Below are 8,326 nucleotides of genomic sequence, written 5' to 3' on the forward strand. Positions count from 1 at the left end.
TTCATGAAGGGGCCGGAGCAGTTGAAGAAATGAAAGTATTGACTAGTGAGGATAGAAAAGGTGAATATATTAGTGTCAGAAATTGAATTTTTAACAAAGGCAAATAAAGGCAAAACAAACTCCTTCTGATGCTCTGACCTGCATTTTTCTTAAGAAAACTTGCTGGTTTCCCTCAATATTCCTACAGCATACAGAAAACAAGTAGGAAAACAGTTTTCACATTACGGAATCCAACATATGTAAACATATCTTAACCTATATAAATCTTCAATAAATTTGGATGTGAGAATGTTCAACATATGTCATTCAAGTTAAAAATTCAAAACAAGAAAGGCAACGGACCAGAATATCTCCGGGATCGCCTTCTGCCGCACGAATCCCAGTGGCCAGTTAGGTCCCACAGAGTTGGCCTGCTCCAGGTCCCGTCGACTAAACCAGTGTTTCCCAACCTTTTTTGAGCCGCGGCACATTATTCACATTTTCAAAATCCTGGGGAACACTGAACGGGGGGGGGGGGGGGGTAAAGAAAAGTTTGGATAAAAAAAATATCTCTCTCTTCCTCCCTTTCGCTCTATTTCTCCCTCCCTCTTTCTCTCTCTTCCTTCCTTCCCTTCTCTCTCTCTCTCTCCATCCCTCTTTCTTTCTTTCTCTCTTTTTTGCTCTCTTTCTCTCTCTCTCCTTCCTTCCCTCCCTCTATGTCTTTCTCTCCCCCTTGCTCTCTCTCTCTCTCGAAGGCACGAAGAATGAAGCTCTCCTTTTTCCCGCCTTCCTTCTTTGGGGCCCAGCAGGACAGCGCCGGCAACAGCAGCATCGGGCAGTAGCCGGGGAACAGTTGCGAGTGGGAGCTCCAGGTCGGAGGCACCGGCACTGGCAGCGCCTCGCCAGCTGGAGCTTTCCTAGGAGCTTCGCGGCACACCTGACCGTGTCTCACGGCACACTAGTGTGCCGCGGCACACTGGTTGGGAAATGCTGGACTAAATAATGTCGTCTGGCGGGACCCAGGGGAAGAGTCTTCTCTGTGGTGGCCCCGACTCTCTGGAACCAACTCCCCCCAGATATCAGAATTGCCCCCACCCTCCTTGCCTTTCGCAAGCTCCTTAAAACTCACCTCTGTCATCAGCATGGGGGAATTGAAATTTTCCCTTCCCCCTAGGCTTATAGAATTTATACATGGTATGTTTGTATGTATGACTGGTTCTTTAAATTGGGGTTTTTTAGATTATTTTTAATATTAGATTTGTTTACATTGTCTTTTTTATTGTTGATAGCCGCCCCGAGTCTGCGGAGAGGGGCGGCATACAAATCTAATTAATAATGATGATGATGATGATGATGATGATAATAACTTTTAAAAGAGGAGAAGGGCCATCAAGATGTAGAGAGCAAGACAAAAATTCAAATTTTTTCTTTCGGTTCTGCGTACCTTACTGTACCTATAGGAACCCATCATTGAGTGACATATAATATAGAGCTTTATTAAGCATTAGCTGCAGTCATGCCTAGCTATACTATTCTTGAACAGCAGGGGTGGGTTCCTCCCAGATTGGTTTGCCCAAACTGGTAGGGCCCCGCTGGTGACATCACAATGACATCATTGAACCAGATCAGTTAATGCCATTAAATATTTTTTTAAAATATTTTTTAAAATTTCCTTCTGTGCATGCACAAAAGCCGAGTTCCGGCATCGTGCATGTGGTCGGCATCTTTTTGGGGGGCTCTCCCCCAGATTTTGCATTACTGCGCATGCGAGACGCATCGAGGAACAAAGCCCGGCTGTGAGCTAATTTGGAACCCATCCCTGTTGGATGGGAATATGCTATGTTATTTCATCCAACGGGCATGAGAAGAATGGCCATAGGCAATGGCAAATGATGCCTAGGATGTTATCACTCAAATGACACAACCTACCGGTACATATTTCTATCATATATCATGATATTACAGAAACATGCAGTCTAGATTTACAAATTATCATTTTGATGGCATTATAATTTCTTGCACCACTGCTGGGAGCTCTATTAACAACCTGATGCTACCACTTCAGGAATTCCCCTCCTGTTACATTTCCTGGAGAACAGAAAGATATCTCAGCCTTCAAAACACTTAAATCAGGGGACCCAACTGAGGCTCAAGGCTGCCTATACAGTATTAAGCTGACAGTGTCCATACAACCAAATTTTGACAGAAAGAGAAAATGATTAAATACATGGAAATCATCTGACATGATTCCACCACAATTTTTTAAATCTGAATTTTCAATTTTACTAATTTATATAACAATAAACATTTTTAGCAGTACTGTGTCATATGTCTCTTGCAGTTATTTACATTTATATCTATAAATTTTTGGTTTTCTGCTCTAACCAAATATACCACTAATTCCACACCTCAATTTTTTTTATTTCTTCCTTGCCTTTCATTTCACCACATTTTAATGGAATTTAAATCAATTTTAGCTTTGTCCTGACTCTATCCATTTTTCTTTCTAGACATTTTTAGTACAGTGATACCTCGTCTTACAAACCCCTCGTCATACAAACTTTTTGAGATACAAACCCCGGGTTTAAGGTTTTTTGCCTTTTCTTCCAAACTATTTTCACCTTACAAACCCAAGCCGCCGCCACTGGGATGCCCCGCCTCTAGACTTCTGTTGCCATCGAAGCGCCCGTTTTTGCGCTGCTGGGATTCCCCTACACAGCATCACAAAAACACGGAAGTCCGGAGGTGGGGTTTCCCATGGAGGGGAGCCTCAGTGGAATCCCAGCAGCGCAAAAACAGGGTGAGTTTTGGGCTTGCATGCATTAATGGCTTTTCCATTGATTCATATGGGAAACATTGTTTCGTCTTACAAACTTTTTACCTTACAAACCTTGTCTCGGAACCAATTAAGTTCATAAGATGAGGTATTACTGTATTTAGAATTTGGTTCGAGTTCTGGCACACACAAACTAAAGGCTAAATGTATTTCTTAGCTTGAAAGTTGCACATCTTTGGTTGAAAGATGACCTAGCTGCAGTGGTGGGGTCTAAATCCTGTTGTTGCAGGTTCATTGAACTGGGCCAAACCAGGAACAACCCACTGCTGCGTGGCTGTATGGCTAGTGAATTTGTTCAAGCTAAACTGGAAAACAAGAATACATTAAATACATTTTCATAACAGTAATAACTATCAATATTATCAAGTCAAAAAGGAAAACAAGAAAAAGTTGATTTGCACATACTCTTTTATTATTTTCCTTTTCAACTGTAATTTTTCCACCTTCCTAAGGTTCCTTCATTTTCTCTCTGTCTCACACACACACACACAAACACTTTGTGACTTGCAATATGGGTACATCTAAGTTGATCTCCACATGCCAATCGCCTTGCAGCATTTGAACAAATATCTGTGTTAATCCCATTTTGTCTCCTTTGCCACCAATTGTGAGTTTAAAAACAGATACTGAAACTGAAAGTTTTTAAAAAGTACAGCAAAATGGAAGCTGTTTTCTAATGCCAGATGGCAATATAAAGCTATTAGGATCATTAACAACTATAGCCTGAAAGGTAATTATTGAAATTTAAAAACCTTATTGTAAAGCAGAAAGCACTCTCTTTAGAACTGCAAGTGAATTAACACAAAATACCTTGTTATCTACAACAATCAGTAATGATAATTTTTATTATCGCCTTGTCATGCCTCTTATTAATTTACATTGGAAAAGCAAAATACTAGAAGGTCTAATTGAATACTGATCTAAAATAAAAAAGTTACCTAAAAGTTATATTGAACTCACAACTTCATTAAGCTCTGAACAACTTATAAATAAGAAGTAAAATCAAGAATTTCGTGCCCTGTGTGTTCTAACTGGGTTAGAACACATACCATTATTGAATAATATACCATTTCAGATCTACTTCATTTGATCATAAACAATCTACATTCTGACTTAAAATCAATAAAATATTTTCCTAAATAAATTGTTTACAATAAGCAAGTGTGATTTTCTTTCATCAATTATAGCTGAGTTAGACAGGTTAACGTCTAAAGGCAGATTATACTGTAATCAAACAATAGTGTCAGGGTTCCAAGTAATACATCCCATTTAATAAGAACTCTGAGACAGGCAATTCCTCAATTTTATCGGGACATATGGCATGATCCTGGTTCTAAATGTTCCCCAGTTTTTCACTCAATTAAAAGTAAAACTTTGTCACTTCCCTCCAGTCTCCAGTCATATGGTCCAATCAGCATACAATCCAATTGCTAGATGACCTCAGTCTCCACCATTTGAACACTTGCACCAATGCCCTTGATTCTCAAGGAAAATAATTTTATTTAGGCTACAATACCCCAGCTGTTTCTACAGCTCACTCCCTGGCTCCTTTGTTCCAGGCTGTGTCAGCCCTGAAGCAACAAGAAAATAATAAGCAATTACAAAAAAGAAAATGGCTCCAGTTCAGCCAACTTCAGGGTTGACAAATGGTATATATTTAATCTGGCAAAATTCTCTTAGAACTGCAAAACTGAAAGAAGCACATTCTAGCCTTTAATATCAATCATAGGTTGAATGTTTGTGAGGTTTACCGCATATGCTAGATTTTGTTTAGTTACAATAATCTACTTAATGTTCCGTAAAATATTTTGATCAAAAGACTGGTTATCAAATCTCTAAGTAAATACAATATTTAAAAATACTTATGAAAATTGGGTGAGGGTTTAGATTTCAGAAAAATCCAAAAAGTTGTGTTGTGCACCACATTAAAAAAAAAAAGCTTGGAAGAGTATAGACTACTTCTATCAAAGGAGCTCCTAACATTCATATATCATTCACATGATAAATGTGATAAATTAACAACTTCTAATAGAAGAGCACAGTAAACCCATACAACAAAACAACAAGAATTGGTCTCATATCAGAGAATTCAGACGTCAAAATTAATTATAGAAACTGGTTTACAAATAGCAAAAAACAGAACTGCATAAAATATTGTTGGCTTGGAGTTTGGTAAAGAAGTTTTAAATGGAAAATTTACTCAAAGAGCATTTTGGTTTTAGATCATCGTTTTTCAAACTTGGCAACACTAAGATGTATAAACTTCAAACTGGCTGGGGAATTGTGAGAGTCCACACATCTTAAGGTTGCCAAGTTTGAAAAATATTAGTCTAGATCAAGAGGAACTATTGGAAATTCAATAAATGTACTGACTAAAACACAGACAGCACAAAGAAGAATCATATGTATTTTAAGACAAGAAAATGCAGCATTGGAACAAGGGAGCATAATACTTTAAAATTTGGAGATGCGATACATAACGTTTTATTAGATGTCCCACAGGGTATATTAAGAAAGAGAAAAGATCTGAGATTTCTGACAACTATTTCTCAAGCAGGAAAAAAAATCAGATTAAGGTAAACTACTCAGATTTGTTTGTGGACTTTTATGGATTGCAGTAAAGCCTTTAAATATTCAACAGAGAATATGACAATTGAATGTCTGAGACATGAACAGTTAGAGAATAAATAAATGCAAAAAAATACACAGAATCAATTGATTAAAACTAGACTAATCTGTTTTCATTACATTTAGTATTAGGCAGTCTTGACTCAGTGCTTGGAATACCTTATAAGAAACATAGAAACATAGAAGACTGACGGCAGAAAAGACCTCATGGTCCATTTAGTCTGCCCTTATACTATTTCCTGTATTTCATCTTACAATGGATATATGTTTATCCCAGGCATGTTTAAATTCAGTTACTGTGGATTTACCAACCATGTCTGCTGGAAGTTTGTTCCAAGGATCTACTACTCTTTCAGTAAAATAATATTTTCTCATGTTGCTTTTGATCTTCCCCCAACTAACTTCAGACTGTGTCTGCTTGTTCTTGTGTTCACTTTCCTATTAAAAACAGCTAAATAGTATTATTTTAGCAGTGAACCTCTTGCTAATCAGTCCTTCTAACAATCTTCCCCTAGTCTTTCACTTCTCATTTAATCTCATCCAACATTTCTACTCCTTCTAAATCATTACTTTATAGACCCTGGACCAGTGATGGCAAACCTATGGCACAGGTGCCACAAGTGGCACGTGGAGCCATTTCTGCTGGCACGTGAGCCGTTGCCTTAGTTCAGCTCCAACATGCATGCCAGCTGATTTATGGCTTTCACAGAAGCTCTGGGAAGGCGTTTTTGGCTTCCAGAGAGCCTCCGGGGAGATGGGCGAGGGCATTTTTACCCTCTCCCAGGTCCAAGGAAGCCTTTGGAGCCTGGGGTGGGCGAAATACAAACCTACTGGGCCCACCTGAAGTTGGGAAACAGGTCATTTCTGGCCTCCACAGGGCCTTGGGGGGGAAACTGTTTTCACCCTCCCCAGGCATTGAATTATGGGTGTGGGCACTCGTGCATGTATGATAACAGACACTCATGCCCTTTCGGCACCCAAGGGAAAAAAGATTCGCCATCACTGCCCTAGATTTACCTTCTGTCCCTATAACCCCTATTTTTATTGCCATCCAAAACCAATCTAACTTACTTCTCTTCTCTAAATTTCCCAAATTTCCCATTTCTTCATACACATAGCCAAAGCATGCATGTCATCTTCAAAAACCCCCAAAAGACATTGCATGTTTGTTTGTGTGCGCACACATACATTTAGCCATTAGGTAGGCCTTGCAATATCCAAAATAAATAAAATTTGCTTTTATTAACATAAAGTAAAATTTTAATTTGCCTAATGATGAGAATGTTAATGTAAGACCATTCACAACTTAACAATCTGAGCCAATTTTTTTGCATGGTCACTTGCTTAATTGGTGCTTGGAAAAGCCCTAGAGCAGGGGTGAGTTCCTCCCGATTTGAACCGGATCTCCTGAACTGGTAGCGACCCACTGGTGATATCCCTAAACTGGATTGCCAGTGCCGATCCATGGACACCGCCTGGATACTCTGTAGTATCATCCCCTAACCCCCAACACTTTACCCTTAGACTATCCGCGGTTGACCTCACCAAGTTTCTTAGAGGTCAGTAAGGGGCGTACATAAGTGCACCAGAGTGCCTAACATCCCGTCCTATTGTCTCTCCTATATCTCCTATATCTTCTCTTCTATACCTATATCTTTTTCTGTTGTTCTCTCATAGTTATATTTCGCTCCTTTATTTTCTCCTCCATTCCCCCTTTAATACAATCTACCTGATTATATCCTCTATAAACCTCATTGTGTATTATTGTGTATTGGACAAAACAAATAAAATAAATCTTTTGGGGGGGAATTTTTTGCAATTTTTTTTTACTGTTTTGAGGATTTTTCCTATTCTTCTGCTTGTAAACAGGCCCTCCCACCCTCCTTCCCCGGGGTTTATACTGACCTTTATTCCTTTGCCCGAAGCACAGCTGATCCACTCCTCAGCTCAGCTACTAAGCATGCATGGAAGCCAAATTGCACAAGGGGACGCACATGCACAAGATTTCATGATGCAAACCGGTAGCGATGATAAGTAGAACCCACCCCTGCCCTAGAGATATGTTCAGTTTGGAACAAGAGAGCAAAATTTGAAAGAAAAATGTAAAATAATATTAAAAGATCCATAATCCCCCTTGCTATTTAACATCTACATGAAACCGCTGGGTGAGATCATCCAAGGACATGGGGTGAGGTATCATCAATATGCCGATGATACCCAGCTTTACATCTCCACCCCATGCCCAGTCAATGAAGCGGTGGAAGTGATGTGCAGGTGCCTGGAGGCTGTTGGGGCCTGGATGGGTGTCAACAGACTCAAGCTCAACCCGGATAAGACGGAGTGGCTGTGGGTTTTGCCTCCCAAGGACAATTCCATCTGTCCGTCCATTACCCTGGGGGGGGGGAATTACTGACCCCCTCAGAGAGGGTCCGCAACTTGGGCGTCCTCCTCGATCCACAGCTCACATTAGAAAACCATCTCTCAGCTGTGGCGAGGGGGGCATTTGCCCAGGTTCGCCTGGTGCACCCTATCTGGACCGGGACTCATTGCTCACAGTCACTCATGCCCTCATCACCTCGAGGTTCGACTACTGTAATGCTCTCTACATGGGGCTACCTTTGAAAAGTGTTCGGAAACTTCAGATCGTGCAGAATGCAGCTGCGAGAGCAGTCATGGGCTTACCCAGGTATGCCCATGTTTCACCATCACTCCGCAGTCTGCATTGGTTGCCGATCAGTTTCCGGTCACAATTCAAAGTGTTGGTTATGACCTTTAAAGCCCTTCATGGCATCGGACCAGAATATCTCCGAGACCGCCTTCTGCCGCACGAATCCCAGCGACCGATTAGGTCCCACAGAGTGGGCCTCCTCCGGGTCCCATCAA

The sequence above is a fragment of the Erythrolamprus reginae genome, chromosome 3 (assembly GCF_031021105.1).
Source record: "Erythrolamprus reginae isolate rEryReg1 chromosome 3, rEryReg1.hap1, whole genome shotgun sequence".
Classification (NCBI taxonomy): Eukaryota; Metazoa; Chordata; class Lepidosauria; order Squamata; family Dipsadidae; genus Erythrolamprus; species Erythrolamprus reginae.